Source organism: Pongo pygmaeus, chromosome 2 (assembly GCF_028885625.2).
Source record: "Pongo pygmaeus isolate AG05252 chromosome 2, NHGRI_mPonPyg2-v2.0_pri, whole genome shotgun sequence".
Taxonomy (NCBI): domain Eukaryota; kingdom Metazoa; phylum Chordata; class Mammalia; order Primates; family Hominidae; genus Pongo; species Pongo pygmaeus.
This window is the reverse complement of record NC_085930.1, coordinates 206,185,913-206,203,774: the sequence shown is the minus strand read 5'-3', so window position 1 is coordinate 206,203,774 and position 17,862 is coordinate 206,185,913. Positions and strand designations below refer to the sequence as shown.

General features: G+C 48.3%; 1 non-coding gene across 1 annotated transcript; it reads left to right on the top strand.

Moving 5' to 3' along the window:
• Window positions 1-837: 837 nt before the first annotated feature.
• Window positions 838-1,023, top strand: LOC129034486 (U2 spliceosomal RNA). The gene has a single exon (XR_008501952.1). It is a non-coding gene; the product is annotated as a U2 spliceosomal RNA (small nuclear RNA).
• The last annotated feature ends 16,839 nt before the right edge of the window (window positions 1,024-17,862 follow it).

Below are 17,862 nucleotides of genomic sequence, written 5' to 3'. Positions count from 1 at the left end.
ATTGGGTATCAGGTTTCAACATGGAAATTTGGGAGGCGGGCAAAGACGTTCAATCAATAGCAATTGCTAAGATGTCAAAATTTCCCAAATTGATCTATAGAGTTAACACAACCCCAAACAAAATTCAAGGCTTTTTTTACATAAATTGACAATGTGATACTAAAAGTTATATGGAAATATGGAGGGCCTAGAGAAGCTTTTATTTTTTTGAAATGGAGTCTTGCTTTGTCACCCAGGCTGAAGTGCAGTGGCGTGATCCCAGCTCACTGCAACCTCCGCCTCCTGGGTTCAAGGGATTCTCCCACCTCAGCCTCCCCAGTAGCTGGGATAAAAGGTGCCTACCACCACACCTAATTTTTGTATTTTTAGTAGAAACAGGGTTTTGCCATGTTGGCCAGGCTGGTCTTCAACTCCTGACATCAGGTGATCCACCCACCTCAGCCTCCCAAAGTGCTGAGATTACAGGCATGAGCCACTGCGCTCGGTTGCAATTTTTAATTTTATTTTGTATTGTTTGTTTGTTTATTTATTTTTGAGATGGAGTCTTTCTCTGTTGCCCAGGCTGGAGTGCAGTGACACAATCTCACGGGAACCTCCACCTCCCAGGTTCAAATGATTCTCCTGCCTCAGCCTCCCGAGTAGCTGGAATTACAGGTGTCTGACACCACACTCAGGTAATTTTTGTATGTTTAGTAGAGATGGGGTTTTGCCACGTTGGCCAGGCTGGCCTTGAACGCCTGACCTCAAGTGATCTGCCCGCCTGAACCTCCCAAAGTGCTGAGATTACAGGCGTGAGCCACCGCGCCTGGCCAGAAGCAGTTTTTTTAGAGAAGAACAATTCTTTCTCAGCCTTTTGGCAAAGATTAAGTGTAGTCCATATTATTAGTTTAGTATTTGATATGTCCTCTATCTGAGGACAATATATAAATGGGTGTCTAGAGCAAGCAAATAGAATAGGAGCTTGTTCTGTCCATTCCACTCATTAATCTGGTGTTGCAGTATCTGGTGCCTGGAGAAGGAGATGGAGGTAGGAGTAGAAGAAGGAGAAGAAAGAGAAGAAAAACAAAGCTAGAGGTATTACCCTACCTGATTTCAAAGCTTATAAACTTGCAGGAACCAAGACAGTTTGGTACAGGCAAAAAAATAGATATATAGGCTGGGTGCGGTGGCTCATGCCTATAATCCCAGCACTTCCAGAGGCCAAGGCGGGTAGGTCACCTGAGGTCAGGAGTTCGAGACCAGCCTGGGCAACACAGTAAAACAAAAATACAAAACAAAACACAAAAATTAGCTGGGCGTGGTGGCTTGCACCTGTAGTCCCAGCTACTCGGGAGGCTGAGACAGGAGAATCACTTGACCTGGGGAGGTGGAGGTTGCAGTGAACCGAGATCACGCCACTGCACTCCAGCCTGGGCGAAAGAGCAAGACTCCACCTCAAAAATAAAAAAAGAAAAAAAAATAGATATATAGATTGACATAACAGAGTCCAGGTATAAACCCATTTGTATATGGCCAATTGATTTTTGACAAACGTGCCATGGCAATTCAATGGGGAAAGACAAGTTTTTGTAACAAATGGTGCTGGATCAACTGGATATCTATAGGGGCAAAAAAGTAAACATTGACCCTTACCCCACACCATCCACAAAAACTAACTCAAAAAGGCCTAGACCTACATGTAAAATCTAAAATTATGAAATTTCCATTAAAAACACATAGGAGAAAATCTTTAGGGTAGGCAAAACTTTCTTAGGTAGAATACAAAAGAAAGAAAAGGTTAGACTTTGGCCGGACGCGGTGGCTCACGCCTGTCATCCCAGCACTTTGGGAGGCCGAGGTAGGCGGATCACGAGGTCAGGAGATCGAGACCATCCTGGCCAACACCGTGAAACCCCATCTCTACTAAAAATACAAAAAATTAGCCGGGCGTGGTGGCGGGCGCCTTTAGTCCCAGCTACTGGGGAGGCTGAGGCAGGAGGATGGCGGGAACCCGGGAGGCGGAGGTTGCAGTGAGCCGAGATTGCACCACTGCACTCCAGCCTGGGCAGCAGAGCGAGACTCCATCTCAAAAAAAAAAAGAAAAGGTTAGACTTCATCAAAATGAAAAACTTGCTTTTCAAAAGATACTATTTAAAAAATGAAAAGGCAAACCACAGATGGGAAGAAAATATTTGCAAATCATATATCTAATAATGTATATCCAGAATAGATAAAGATCTCTTATAACTCGATAATAAGACAAGCGAAATTTTTGAAAAAGGGCAAAATATTTGAATAAAGACTTAATAAAAGATGCACAAATGAGCACTAAGTGCATGGAAGATGTTCAGCGTCGTTAGTGGTCAGCGAGATGCAGCTCTGTGCTCATTGAAAGGGCCAGAATTTAAGAGACAGACTATACTAAGCATTAGGATGTTGAGCCACTGGAATTTTACGTGCTGCTGATGGGAATATAAACTGTTGCTACTACTTTAGAATACAATTTGGTAGTTTCCTTAAAAGTTAAATACCCAATATGTGACCAGCCATTCTATGTCTCGGGCTGTCCATGAGAAACGAAAGCTTGCATCCACACAAACGCTGTGCTCAGGGGATCATGGAAGCTTTATTTGCGATAGCTCAAAAGTGGGAACAATGAGCTAATTTAGAAACAGAAAGTCATGAGGCGGGCAGATCACTTAAGGTTAGGAGTTCAAGACCAGCCTGGCCAACATAGCAAAAACCCGTCCCTACAAAAAATAAAAAAATGATCCAGGAGCGGTGGTGTGCACCTGTAATCTCAGCTACTCAGGAGGCTGAGGCGAGAGGATCGCTTGAACCCAGGAGGTGGAGGTTGCAGTGAGCTGAGATTGCACCATAGCACTCCAGCCTGGGTGACAGAGTGAGACTCAGGCAAAGAAAAGAAGAAAGAGAGGAGACAAGAGGAAGAAGAAAGAAGATAGAAAAAGAAGAGGAGGAGGAGGAGGAAGAGAAGAAGGGAGGGAGGAAGGGAGGAAGGATGGGAGGGTGGGAGGGAGGGAGTCCAATACTGCATGTTCTCACTTGTAAGTGGGAGCTAAACAGTGGGCACATATGGTCATACAGATGGAATAACAGACTCTGGAGACTCCAAAAGATGAGAGGGTGGGAGGCCGGTGAGGGCTGGAAAACCACCTCTTGGGTAAAATGTTCATTATTCAGGTGATGGGAGCACTACAGCCCAGACGTCACCACTATACAATGTGTGCACGTAAGAAGCCTACACTTGTACCCTCTAAATATATATATTTTAAAAAGTGGAAACAACCCAGATAGCTATCAGAATGTATTATAGCTATACAATAGACTACTACTTAGCTATGAAAATGAACTATTCGTTCCATTTATATAAAATTCTTGAAAATGCGAGTTAATTGATAGTGACAGAAAATTGCCGGTTGCCTGGTGACAGGTAGCGGCACTGGAGGATGTGAGCAGTGGTGGAAGGGAGAGACGCCCAAGATGGACAAAAACTTTTGCAGGTGATGGACACGTGATAGTGGGGATGGGATGGTGTCACAGCGTGCGCCCCTCTCGAATCCATCAAGTTATCTGGTGTCACAGTGTGCGCTTCTCTCGAATCCATCAAGTTATCTATTTTAAATTGTGTAGTGCACTGCACATCAATTACACCTCAATAAAATAGTAAAATTAAAAGTGTACATATACACCATAGCATCTTGCTTTGTTCACTTAATTACAGATCTTGACTGATTCATATCTAGACGAATAAATCTATTCTTTAAAAATACTGGATATTAGACATTACATAGATATGCCATATCTTTTTAAAAATCATTCCCCTTTTAAAGAACATCTAAGTAGGTTGAACTATTTTGCTACTGCATGTTATATTTAACAGAGTACCTATGATTTGTGTGTATATGTATGTGTATGTTTCTATCTATTTATTTATCTATCTTTGTGCACAAGTAAAGGGTTTTTCCATAGGACAAATACCTAGAAATAGAATTTCTTAGATCAAATGGCTTATGCATTATAATTTTGTTAGGTAACTTTTAGGTTGACCCCCAAAGATGTTGGACCAACTTATACTCCCATCAGCAACGTATGAATACATTTCCATTTCTTCCCCAGGCTCATCAATGAACTGTGTGGCCAAACAGAACGGAAGCTTGTTTTTCATTCATGCTACCTCCTCCTCCTGGAGCTGGCAGGAGTTCTTGTCTACGTTGTCAAGCGGGGTCATTGACGACTGAACTTCCCACGTTTTGTGACAGCAACATCTAGAATATGCAGCACTCTCCATCATCACATGAGAAAAAGAGATTGGAGAATCACCCAGAGCTCTTTATTGCCTCAGCCAAATAAGTGACATATGTCATGTCTCATGATTCATTGGCCAGAACTAGGCCTGTGGCCCTGTCTAACTGCAGGGGAGCTGGAAAACGTGGAGGAGCAGACGGAATATTGGATATTTAAATACCACTGCTTTAATACAGTGGTTAAGAGTAAAGTATTTGAAGTTATAAGGAGGTTGGTTCAAAAAATAATGACTTTGCAGATAGGCGCGGTGGCTCATGCCTGTAATTCCAGCACTTTGGGAGGCTGAGGCAGGCAGATCACTTGAGGCCAGGAGTTCAAGACCAGCCTGGCCAACATGGTGAAACCCTGTCTCTACTATAAAAAAAAAAAAAAAAAAAAAAAATTAACCGGGTGTGGTGGCACATGCCTATAGTCCCAGCTACTCGTGAGACTGAGTCAGGAGAATCGTTTGAACCCGGGAGGCAGAGGTTGCAGCGAGCTGAGATGGCGCCACTGCACTCCAGCCTGACTGACAGAGTGAGACTCTGTCTAAAAAAAAAAAAAGACTTTGCCATCAACTCCTGGTGTGTCCTTGGGCAACTTACTTAGGTTCTCATGGTTTCTTCTGTCTTTTTTTGAGACAGGGTCTCACTCTGTCACCCAGGATGAGTGCAGTGGCACGATCACAACTCACTGCAGCCTCCACCTCCCGGGATCAAGCGATCCTCCTACCTCAGCCTCCCGAGAGCTAGGACTACAGGAATGCACCTCCACACCTGGCTAATTTTCTTTTTTATAGAGATGTGGTCTCACTATGTCTCCCAGGCTAACTAGCCTCAAACTTCTGAACTCAAGCAATCCTCCGCCTTGGCTTCCCGAAGTGTTAGGATTGCAGGCATGAACCACTACACCCAGCCAGTTTCTTCTTTTATAAAATAAACAATTTAAGCTTCCTAGAAACAGCTCCTATAGGCCAGGCATGGTGGCTTACACCTGTAATCCCAGCACTTTGGGAGGCTGAGGCGAGTGGATCACTTGAGGCTGGGAGTTCAAGACCAACCTGGCCAACATGGTGAAACCCCATCTCTACTAAAAAAAAATATACAAAAATTAGCCAGGTGTGGTGGTGCACCTGTAGTCTCAGCTACTCAGGAGGCTGAGGCAGGGGAATTGCTTGAACTTGGGGGAGGCTGCAGCGAGCCAAGATCGCACCACTGCACTCCAGCCTGGGTGACAGAGCAAGACTCCATTTCAAAACTTTTTTTAAAAAAGAAGCCGCTACCATATCTGACTTGCTCACTCCTGGATTTCCAGCCAGCCCAATACTGAGTGCGTAGAAGAAAGTCAATATGTATTGAATGAGAAGTATCTACTTCAAAAAACTGTTTCAAGGATTCATTGAAATAATGCAGGTAAAAAGCATTATTATAACGCCTGATCTATATAACATTTTCAAATTATAACTATTGTTTTTACTTGCTATTCCTCCAATGCCTAGGATTCTCCTGTATCTTTGATTGTGTTTATGTACCTTCCTACACCTGGAAGGAAGGAAATTGACAGTTATTCATCGTTTTATACTACGGCCACTACTAGGGCTGCCTACTTTTACCTTACTGCATTAAGAAAAAAATTAAAGTATATTTTACATACAACAAAATGAACAGTTTTGGTTTTTTTTAAAGTTCTGGGATACATGTGCAGAACACGCAGTTTTGTTACACAGGCAAATGTGTGCCATGGTGGTTTGCTGCACCCATCAACCCGTCTCCTAGGTGTTAAGCCCCGCATGCCTTAGCTATTTGTCCCGATGCTCTCCCTCCCTTCGCCCCCTCCCCCGGCAACATAATGTAAACTTTATGTTTACGTTAAACATAAAGTTTTTATGTTTAATTTTTAACATAAATGTAACATAATTTTAAACATAAATGTAAACTTTATGAATTTTGAAAAATGTAAGAGTAACTGTCACTCAAATCAAGGTATTAGAGCTTTATCACAGTATTTTCTGTTCTGTATTTTTCTGTTGGGTTCTTGAACTCCTTGATGCAGAGTTGTGTTCCTGGGTGAGAGAAGTGCTCCCTCTGTTACGTGTGGCAAGTGCTTCCGGGTGTGGATGAAGTGTTTTGCATACACTTTGTAGAAGGAAGGATTTGTTAAGTGTCTGGGTACATAATTAACATGCAGAATGCTTCCAGGGTAAGGTGGAGGGCTGAAAGGCGAGCTCCCTTCCAACCCGAGAAATTGACCGGGACGAGGAGGTGGGTGGCGCCCAGCAGAGGAGCAGCATCAGAACCAATCACATGAGCAGGTCCAACTTCATGCTGGAAGCTTTCCAGAGTGGCCTTCAAGGAAAGGAACAAAAAATTCTGGAGATGAATGCAGTGTAGCAAAGAGGTTGTGCCCTTACGCCCATGAAAGGCAAAATGATGAGTCATCAAAATGCTGAGTGCTCCTATTGGAGAAGGGCAACCTTTTCTCCCTTCTAGGAAACTAATGAGAAACAGGAATAGGGAACAATAGAGCTGAATGTCAGAAATGCTGTCTGTCACTGCACGTGGGAGGCTTAGAGGCCCGAGGGTATCACCCCATGGGCGTGGATTCCCACCACCCCATCTCTTACCGGGTGGCATAAACTCTGGGAAAAACCCTTTACCAGTGAGGACCAGGCCCAAGGATGGCATCAGACTCTCAGTGCCAATTCAATAGCCTCAGGCTGCAGGAAAAATGTCTATAAAACAGGAAGCACAGCTGCCTTTAATAGCTCTGAAGGAAAAACACCAATCTCATATGGTCTCAAAGAAGCTGAGAATCTTGCCAGGTGTGGTGGTGCACACCTGTAATCCCAGCTACTTGGGAGGCTGAGGAGGAGGGTGGCTTGAGCCCAGGAGCTCTAGGCAGCTGTGTCCTACTTTGATTGGGTGTCTGCACTAAGTTCAGCATAAATATGGTGACCTCTAAGGACGGGGGGACCACCAGGTTGCCTAAAGTGGGTGAAATGGCCCACGTCAGAAATGGAGCAGGTCAAAACTAACTGTAGTGGGATCGCATCTGTGAATAGCCACTGCACTCCAGCCTGGGTAACATAGACTCCGTTTCTAAAAAAATCGTCATAATAAATTTAATCAATGTAAGAAAAAGAAGGTAAGAATCTCCCACAAACTCATAAACGCTGATGGTGAGAGTGAAAACTGATATACGCATTTTGGAAAAAGAATTTGGCATTGCAGACGATATCTGAAAATGCACATTATGCCTGTGACCTGGTTGAACTGGAAGGGAGGTCCGTCCGTGTTCTCACAAGGAGACGTGTATACAAGATGTTCACCACAGAAGTGTTTGTAATAGCAAAAAATTGGAAACACTCAAAATGTCCCTGAAAGACGATTGAGAAAAATTGTATATTCATGCAATCGTGTATATCTGAAGGTTAAAATGAACTGTATGTTTCAGCAACGATAGATGTCAACATGCCAAATTAAAAATCCATTTGCATGATAGAACATGTAAAAAGAGTGTCATATATTCATAGTTATATATAAGTGGTTTTTAAATCAGAAGGACTCAGTCTGCAGGCAGAAAGCAGCATTATTTTTTATTTTTTATTTTTTGAGACAAGGTCTCACTCTGTCAACCAGGCTGGAGAGCAGTAACACAATCTTGGCTCACTGCAACCTTCACCTCCTGGGCTCAAGCCTCAGCCTCCTGCCTCAGCCTCCCGAGTAGCTGGGATTATAGGCATGCACCACCTCGCCTGGCTAAATTTTGTATTTTTGGTAGAAATGGGGTGTCACCATGTTGGCGAGGCTGGTCTCAAACTCCTGAGGTCAAGTGATCCATCCGTCTTGGCCTCCCAAAGTGCTGGGATTACAGGCGTGAGCCACTGCGCCTGGCTTCTTTTATTTCTTGAGTAGGGGTCTTGTTTATGTTGCCCAGGCTGAGGTGCAGTGGCAGGATCATAGCTCACTGTAACCATAAACTCCCTGGGCTCAAGCAATCTTCCCGCTTCAGCCTCCCAAGTAGCTGGGACTACAGGCGCGTGCCACCACACCCAGCTAATTTTGTCTTTTATTTTTGTAGAGATGGGGTGCCGACCAGACTGGTCTTCAACTCCTGGCCTCAAGCAATCTTCCTGCCTTAGCCTCCCAAAATGTTGAGATTACAGGCGTGAGCCACTGTGCCTGGCCAAAGTACTTTTTCAACACCTGTAACCAGGCAAATCAAGACAGGGCCATATACAATCCCCATATGTAAATTCCCAAGATTCAATAACATACTTTTCTCACGTCTGAGTTTGTTGCAGCACAGCTTCGGCATGGTATTTACGTGTATATTAGAGGGTAAGGGAGTTGGGGGAGAGAGAGTAGAGTAGGCGCCCTGGATTTGTATGTTGGTCATGGAGATTCTAATCCAATTGCAGTCACTACCCTTCAATTGCTGTGAGTCCGTGGGCCGCCCGCTCTGCCCTTCAATTGCTGTGAGTCCGTGGGTCGCCCGCTCTGCCCTTCAATTGCTGTGAGTCCGTGGGTCGCCCGCTCTGCCCTTCAATTGCTGTTGAGTCCGTGGGTCGCCCGCTCTGCCCTTCAATTGCTGTGAGTCCGTGGGTCACCCGCTCTATCCTTCAATTGCTGTGAGTCCGTGGGTCACCCGCTCTATCCTTCAATTGCTGTGAGTCCGTGGGTCACCCGCTCTGCCCTTCAATTGCTGTGTGTCCGTGGGTCACCCGCTCTACCCTTCAATTGCTGTGAGTCCGTGGGTCACCCGCTCTACCCTTCAATTGCTGTGAGTCCGTGGGTCACCCGCTCTATCCTTCAATTGCTGTGAGTCCGTGGGTCACCCGCTCTGCCCTTCAATTGCTGTGAGTCCGTGGGTCACCCGCTCTATCCTTCAATTGCTGTGAGTCCGTGGGTCACCCGCTCTATCCTTCAATTGCTGTGAGTCCGTGGGTCACCCGCTCTGCCCTTCAATTGCTGTGTGTCCGTGGGTCACCCGCTCTACCCTTCAATTGCTGTGAGTCCGTGGGTCACCCGCTCTGCCCTTCAATTGCTGTGTGTCCGTGGGTCGCCCGCTCTACCCTTCAATTGCTGTGTGTCCGTGGGTCACCCGCTCTACCCTTCAATTGCTGTGAGTCCGTGGGTCACCCGCTGTATCCTTCAATTGCTGTGAGTCCGTGGATCACCCGCTCTGCCCTTCAATTGCTGTGTGTCCGTGGGTCACCCGCTCTGCCCTTCAATTGCTGTTGAGTCCGTGGGTCGCCCGCTCTGCCCTTCAATTGCTGTGTGTCCGTGGGTCACCCGCTCTACCCTTCAATTGCTGTGTGTCCGTGGGTCACCCGCTCTATCCTTCAATTGCTGTGAGTCCGTGGGTCACCCGCTCTGCCCTTCAATTGCTGTGAGTCCGTGGGTCACCCGCTCTACCCTTCAATTGCTGTGAGTCCGTGGGTCACCCGCTCTGCCCTTCAATTGCTGTGAGTCCGTGGGTCACCCGCTCTGCCCTTCAATTGCTGTGAGTCCGTGGGTCACCCGCTCTGCCCTTCAATTGCTGTGAGTCCGTGGGTCGCCCGCTCTACCCTTCAATTGCTGTGAGTCCGTGGGTCACCCGCTCTGCCCTTCAATTGCTGTGAGTCCGTGGGTCGCCCGCTCTACCCTTCAATTGCTGTGTGTCCGTGGGTCACCCGCTCTGCCCTTCAATTGCTGTGAGTCCGTGGATCGCCCGCTCTGCCCTTCAATTGCTGTGAGTCCGTGGGTCACCCGCTCTGCCCTTCAATTGCTGTGTGTCCGTGGGTCACCCGCTCTGCCCTTCAATTGCTGTGAGTCCGTGGGTCACCCGCTCTACCCTTCAATTGCTGTGAGTCCGTGGGTCACCCGCTCTATCCTTCAATTGCTGTGAGTCCGTGGGTCACCCGCTCTACCCTTCAATTGCTGTGAGTCCGTGGGTCACCCGCTCTACCCTTCAATTGCTGTGTGTCCGTGGGTCGCCCGCTCTACCCTTCAATTGCTGTGAGTCCGTGGGTCGCCCGCTCTACCCTTCAATTGCTGTGAGTCCGTGGGTCGCCCGCTCTACCCTTCAATTGCTGTGAGTCCGTGGGTCGCCCGCTCTACCCTTCAATTGCTGTGTGTCCGTGGATCACCCGCTCTGCCCTTCAATTGCTGTGAGTCCGTGGATCACCCGCTCTGCCCTTCAATTGCTGTGTGTCCGTGGGTCACCCGCTCTGCCCTTCAATTGCTGTGAGTCCGTGGGTCACCCGCTCTACCCTTCAATTGCTGTGAGTCCGTGGGTCACCCGCTCTATCCTTCAATTGCTGTGAGTCCGTGGGTCACCCGCTCTATCCTTCAATTGCTGTGAGTCCGTGGGTCGCCCGCTCTACCCTTCAATTGCTGTGAGTCCGTGGGTCACCCGCTCTACCCTTCAATTGCTGTGTGTCCGTGGGTCGCCCGCTCTACCCTTCAATTGCTGTGAGTCCGTGGGTCGCCCGCTCTACCCTTCAATTGCTGTGAGTCCGTGGGTCGCCCGCTCTACCCTTCAATTGCTGTGTGTCCGTGGGTCGCCCGCTCTATCCTTCAATTGCTGTGTGTCCGTGGGTCACCCGCTCTACCCTTCAATTGCTGTGTGTCCGTGGGTCACCCGCTCTACCCTTCAATTGCTGTGAGTCCGTGGGTCACCCGCTCTATCCTTCAATTGCTGTGTGTCCGTGGGTCACCCGCTCTGCCCTTCAATTGCTGTGTGTCCGTGGGTCACCCGCTCTACCCTTCAATTGCTGTGTGTCCGTGGGTCGCCCGCTCTATCCTTCAATTGCTGTGTGTCCGTGGGTCACCCGCTCTATCCTTCAATTGCTGTGTGTTCATGGGTCACCCGCTCTACCTCTCAGAGCCTGTGTCCTCACTGCTAAGTGAGTGTTAGACTTGATGTTCTCTAGGGTCTTTTCAGCTCTAACATAAAATCCCTCTCCATTGAGAATGTACATTCCCTCCTTCAAACTTCACACCCAGATTCAATTCTACCCTTCAATTTATTTATTTATTTATTTATTTATTTATTTATTTATTTATTTATTTATTTTTGAGACGGAGTCTCGCTCCGTCGCCCAGGCTGGAGTGCAATGGTGCGAACTCGGCTCACCGCAACCTCCACCTCCAGGTTCAAGTGATTCTCAGGCCTCAGCCTCCCGAGTAGCTGGGACTACAGGCGCCCGCCACCACATCCAGCTAATTTTTGTATTTTTAGTAGAGATGAGGTTTCACCATGTTGGCCAGGCAGGTCTCAAACTCCTGACCTCAGGTGATCCGCCCATCTCAGCCTCCCAAAGTGCTGGGATTACAGGCGTGAGCCACTGCACCCGGCCTAAATTTATTCTTTTATAATCATTTCCTCTGCATCCCAGTAACAAAGAAGTGCTGTTGGTGAGACCGTAGAAGCTGTACTTATCCTGTAGATGCCCTGTGTTCCCCTGCGAGTGTCCCTCTGGGCCTAACCACCCGGTCACCTTCTTTGGGTCTGCTGATAGTGAGGTGTCTTGGATAACTACAGTGAATGTTCCAGGAAGATGCCTTTTTTCTATAGACAAGCCCGTCTCTGCAGAAGTTACAGATTAGCATCCTTGCTGAGGGTGACTTGTATCTGCAGCTTCACCTGCTTCCCTGATTTCTGTCATACTGACTGCCTTGTCTTCTAGACATGGAATTTCCTTGAGTTTTAACCCACAGACCTATCTTCGCTGTGGCTTTTTGTGTGTTTTGGCTTTTTGGCCCTTCTAGACCCAACTTCCCACTCTGCTACTGTGATGAATCATCCCCTAAGGGCTGCCGTGATTTGTAGAACACTTACACCTACGGGGAACGAGGGAGCAGTGCAGAGTGGAACGGGGGAGCAATGCGGAGTGGAACTGGGGAGCAATGCTGTGTGGAACTGGGGAGCAATGCGGAGTGGAACTGGGGAGCAATGCTGCGTGGAACTGGGGAGCAATGCTGCGTGGAACGGGGGAGCAATGCTGCGTGGAACTGGGGAGCAATGCTGCGTGGAACGGGGGAGCAATGCTGCGTGGAACTGGGGAGCAATGCGGAGTGGAACTGGGGAGCAATGCTGTGTGGAACTGGGGAGCAATGCTGAGTGGAACGGGGGAGCAGTGCTGCGTGGAACGGGGGAGCAGTGCTGAGTGGAACGGGGGAGCAGTGCTGCGTGGAACTGGGGAGCAGTGCTGAGTGGAACGGGGGAGCAGTGCTGTGTGGAACGGGGGAGCAGTGCTGTGTGGAACTGGGGAGCAATGCTGAGTTCTTGAGTAAGGGAGTGACATGATGAAATTGATGTTCTAGGAAGATTAACAGGGAATTAACAAGGAGGTACAGGGACTGATGTCGGCAAGGTCATCTACACAATGTTTGTTGTAATAATGCCATTCAAGGGTGTGAATATCATCGCATTATCTTGTGTAATTCTTACAGTCTCCCGGTGAGGGATCATGTCATAGATGCAGAGGCTGGCTAACGCAAGGATCTGATCCCGCTCACATGGAAGTCACCCGATGGTTAGGTGTCTGGCATCCCAAAGGTACTTGATCACTGTTTGAAAAATGAACGTGGGGAAGCTAGGACTTGGACACAGGTTCTTTCTACATGGAATAAAGTGGTAGCTGAGAGGAAGTGAGTCGAGAGAGGAGGCAGGAGGATGGACCTCTGAGGTATCTGGGGCTGAAGTGGGCGTATTAGGTGTTGAAGGAGGAGATGGGTAAAGGAGGCTGCCAAGAACCTGAGTCTGCTTTCCGGACAAATGAGACAGCCAGGCGAGAAGGGAAGGAGAGCTGGAACTGAGAGTTTGGGTTCTGTTGCTACTTCCTAAGATGGAACAAAAGTCTGGGTGTCCACTCAACATCAGTGCTCAGGCAGGCCGCCGCAGATGCAGGGAGCTCGGTACCTGGGGGCCTCGTTGGCTCAGCTGTGGGAGGGGAGTCGGGGAGTGGCAGTGGGTGGAAATGATCTTACCAAGCCGGAGAGGGCAGCCAAAAAAGGAGCAGGTATGGGCTTGCCTGGGAGGCTCACTGTTTTAGCAGAAGAAGGAAGAACCGTTAGCTAAAGACTGTGCAGTGTCTGCACTGCAAATGGGGAGATTTGAGCAAAGGAGAGAGGGCAGAAGAAAGGTGCAAGAGTGACACAGGACCTCACCACTTAAAGGCAAGCTTTGACCGCAACATTTTCCACACATAGTATGGTGGGTTCCAGGGGAGGCCAGATTTCAGGGAGTGAAAGAAGGAGTAGGTGAAGAATCAAAGGAGCCCATCCTTCATATTAGTCTCGACTCCTCCACTAGAAGTTTGTTGATTTAATTTATTTATTTTTGAGACAAGGCCTCTCTCTGTTGCCCAGGGCTGGAGTACAGTGGTGTGATGTTACCCCACTGCAGCCTCCAACTGCTGGCCTCAAGCAATCCTCCCACCTCAGCCTCCTGAGTAGCTGAGATGACAGGTGCACACCACCATAACTGACTAATTTTTAAATTTTTTGTAGGTAGGGAGTCTTGCCATGTTGCCCAGGCTGGTCTTGAGCTCATGGCCTCAAGCAATCCTCCCACCTGGGCCTCCCAAAGTACTGGGATTATAGGTGTAAACCACCGTGCCTAGCCTCTTTTTTAAAAATTAATTTTTTTTGGCCAGGCGCAGTGGCTCACGCCTGTAATCCAGCACTTCGGGAGGCCAAAGCGGGAGGATCACTTGAGCTTAGGAGTTCGAGACCAGCCTGGCCAACATGGTGAAACCCTGTCTCTACTAAAATATGAAACTTAGCCGGGCGTGGTGGCGGGCACCTGCAATTCCAGCTACTGGGGAGGCTGAGGCAGGAGAATCGCTTGAACCTGAGAGTCAGAGGTTGCAGTGAGCCGAGATCACGCCATGAACTCCAGCGTGGGTGACAGAACGAGACACTGTCTCAAAGAAATTAATTTTTTTAGAGACAGGGTGTCCCTCTGTCACCCACGCTGGAGTGCAGATAGATCATAGCTCACTGCAGCCTTGAACTCCTACACTCAACTGATCCTGCTGCTTCTGCCTCCCAAGTGCTGGGATTCCAGGTGTGAGCCACCGCGCCGCACTAGAAATTCCTTGATGGTGTGTATGGGGCCACATCTGGCATGACTGTGCCTGACACTGCCTGAACACCAACAGATCAGGAGTAACTGAACTCACTGGTCCGTCTGTGGGTTACCAACCGCAACTCCAGGTGTCCACCAGGGGGCACCGGAGCCCAGGGCTCCATGAGGCTCTGTTTCCCAAGAGCCCATGATGACCTCAGGGTTTGTCATCTCTCGGCTCATTTGGCTCTTGCTGTGGTTGGGCAGAGGGGGCAGGTGTGTGGGAGCAGCTGGCAGTGCCTCCTCCCAACGGCCTAGTAAGGTTTTGAAAACTGAATTGCTCGTGGGCACGTGAGCACAGCCCCCTTGGCAGCTCCAGGGACCTCTGACTTGGGCAATAGGGTGAAGGCACAGTCTGTTCTCGGTCCTGGGAGGATGTGACCGGGGTTAGCAGATATGCACCATGCCTAAGAATTCCTTCAGAAATCCGTCTCTTCACCTCCGCCAGGAGGCAAGTGATCCCCTCCTGACTCAGAAATGGTGGCCCTTTGTCAAGTCAGATCGTCCTGATCCCAGCCCTCCCTTCCGTGGGCCTTAGCCTAGGCCTCCTTCTAGGCAGTGAGGGTGTGCTTGGGAACATCTAGGCAGTGAGGGTGTGCTTGGGAACAGACTGGCTCCTCCTCCCCGCCGGAGTTTGCCTTCAGCCAAGCACCTCCCATGTCTGGTAGCCAGTTGGAATCACTTAAGGAGCTTTTAAAAACTGAGATGCTGGCTGGGAGCAGTGGCTCACGCCTGTAATCCCAGCACTTTGGGAGGCCAGGGTGGGTGGATCACCTGAGGGCAGGAGTTCAAGACCAGCCTGACCAACATGGTGAAACCCTGTCTCTATTCAAAATATAAAAATTAGCTGGGTGTGATGTGATGGCGCGTGCCTGTATCCCAGCTACTCGGTAGGCTGAGACAGGAGAATTGCTTGAACCCAGGAGACAGAGGTTTCAGTGAGCCAAGATCGCACCACTGTACTCCAGCCTGGGAGACAGAGACAAACAAACAAAAAAACTAAGATGCTAAGGCTGGGCGGGGTGGCTCATGCCTGTAATCCCAGCACTTTGAGAAGGCTGAGGCAGGAGAATAGCTTGAGCCCAGGAGTTCGAGACCAGCCTGGGCAACGTCTTGAGACCCTGTCTCTACCAAAAGACAAAAACAAAACAATAAAATGAAGATGCCAACCCCCATCCAAGAGATTCCAATTTAAGTGTTCTAGGGTGGTGCTTGGGCATCAACACCTTTTTTTTTTTTTTTTTTTTTTTTTTGAGACGGAGTCTTGCTCCGTCATCCAGGCTGGAGTGCAATGGAGCGATCTTGGCTCACTGCAAGCTCCGCCTCCCAGGTTCAAGGGATTCTCTTGCCTCGGCCTCCTGAGTAGCTGGGATTACAGGTGCCTGCCACCACGCCCAGCTAATTTTTGTATTTTTAGTAGAGACGGAGTTTCACTGTGTTGGCCAGGCTGGTCTCGAACTCCTGACCTCGTGATCTGCCCGCCTCAGCCTCCCGAAGTGCTGGGATTACAAGCGTGAGCCACTGCACCTGGCCTGGCATTGGCATTTTTAAAGCTTTCTGTGTGATTCTTGTGTGCAGCTGTATTGAGACTGTCTGCATCTAAGGCCTTGATAGTCAGAGTGTGGTCCATGGGAAGCTTGATGGAAATGCTGGATCCCAGCGCCCTCCTCCCAGTTTGCTGAATCAGAATTTACAGTTCACCAAGATGCCCCGGTGATTCAGCCGCACACAGTTCCAGAAGCCCTGAGCTAGTTTGTACAGTGTTCTTTACCCATGCTCGTCTCCCTGGCCTGAATCACAGCGTGTTTGACTTGCGCAAGTTGTAGTCGTGGCTCTCAATGTTTTGACTGTGACCTACAGAAAGAAATGGACTTTACAACAATGAAACAAGAACACCACAGAAACAATGCCTTCACTACCTGCAGTGCACTCTGCACTCTCATTCATTCAGCAGGTAGTTTTGGCACCTGCTTTGTGCCAGGCCTCGTTCTAGCTGCCTGTGTCTAGAAGAAAGCCCTGGTTGTTGGGAGGTTTCTATTCTAGGAGGAAGGCAAGGGGGTCAGAAAGTTAAAAGTAAACCATGTATATAAAGGGCGTGCTAAAAGATATTTATTAAAATCTTTTTTTAAAAATTACATTTTTTCTGTATACATATGTAACTAACCTGCACATTGTGCACATGTACCATAAAACTTAAAGTATAATAATAATAAAATTTTAAAAATTACATTTTTAGGGTGGGGTTCTGGGGTGCTGGTTATGTTCCATTTCTTTATCTGGGTGCTGGGTGTATTACCTGCAAGAATGCAAGCTTTCGGCAATTCTCTGGAGGTATGCTGTATGTCAATAAAAAGTTCAAAAATTACATTCTGATATTTTCTTTCTTTCTTTCTTTCTTTTTTTTTTTTTTTTTTTGAGAAACAGAGTCTTGCTCTGTCGCCCAGTCTGGAGTGCAGTGGCATCATCTCAGCTCCCTGCAACCTCCGCCTTCCAGGTTCAAGCAATTGTCCTGTCTCAGCCTCCCAAGTAGCTGGGATTACAGGCGTGCACCATCATGCCTGGCTAATTTTGTATTTTTAGCAGAGACGGGGTTTCACCATGTTGGTGAGGCTGGTCTCTAACTCCTGACCTCAGGTGCTCCACCTGCCTCGGCCTCCCAAAGTGCTGGGATTACAGGTGTGAGCCACCACACCCGGCCAAACATTCTAATATTTTCTATTCTATTATTATCCTCTTTCATAAAACAAAAAAACCATCATTCAAAATCCACCATATTCAGTTTACCTCCCTCTAAAAGGTTGCAATAGGAGTTTTAAAAACTGCTTTATTTAAAAACAAGCTGTAAGCAGTGGCTCACGCCTGTAATCCTAGCACTTTGAGAGGCTGAGATGAGTGGATTGCTTGAGGCCAGGAGTTCAAAACCAGCCTGGCTAACATGACGAAACCCCATCTCTACTACAAATACAAAAAATTAGCTGGGCGTGGTGGCGGGTGCCTGTAGTCCCAACTGTTAGGGAGGCTGAGGCAGGAGAATCACTTGAACCCGGGAGGCAGAGGTTGCAGTGAGCCGAGATTGCACCACTGCACTCCAGCCTGGGCAACAAGAACGAAACTCCATCTCAAAAAAATAAAAAAATAAAAACAAACAAACTAGAAGCCCAATCCCTCAGCAGCACCCACCCACTCTTGGCTTAGCAGCTGCCTGCAGGTGTGAGCCAGGTGGCCCGTTCCCCAGCAATGGCCTTCCTTGCCCTCTTGCTTACCTCACAGTGCAAAACAGCTCATGACGGAGACTCTTAAGGGCACCACCCAAAGCCTCCCTCTAGCAGCCTGGCCCACCTCCGCTCCCAGCTAGACCCGACAAGCCCTTCTCCTTGCCGAGTCATTCTGCTGTGGGCAGCTCTCCTAAAGTTCCAGATGTAGGAGGAGACTGGCTCAGGCACGTTAATTAGAGGGTTGGGG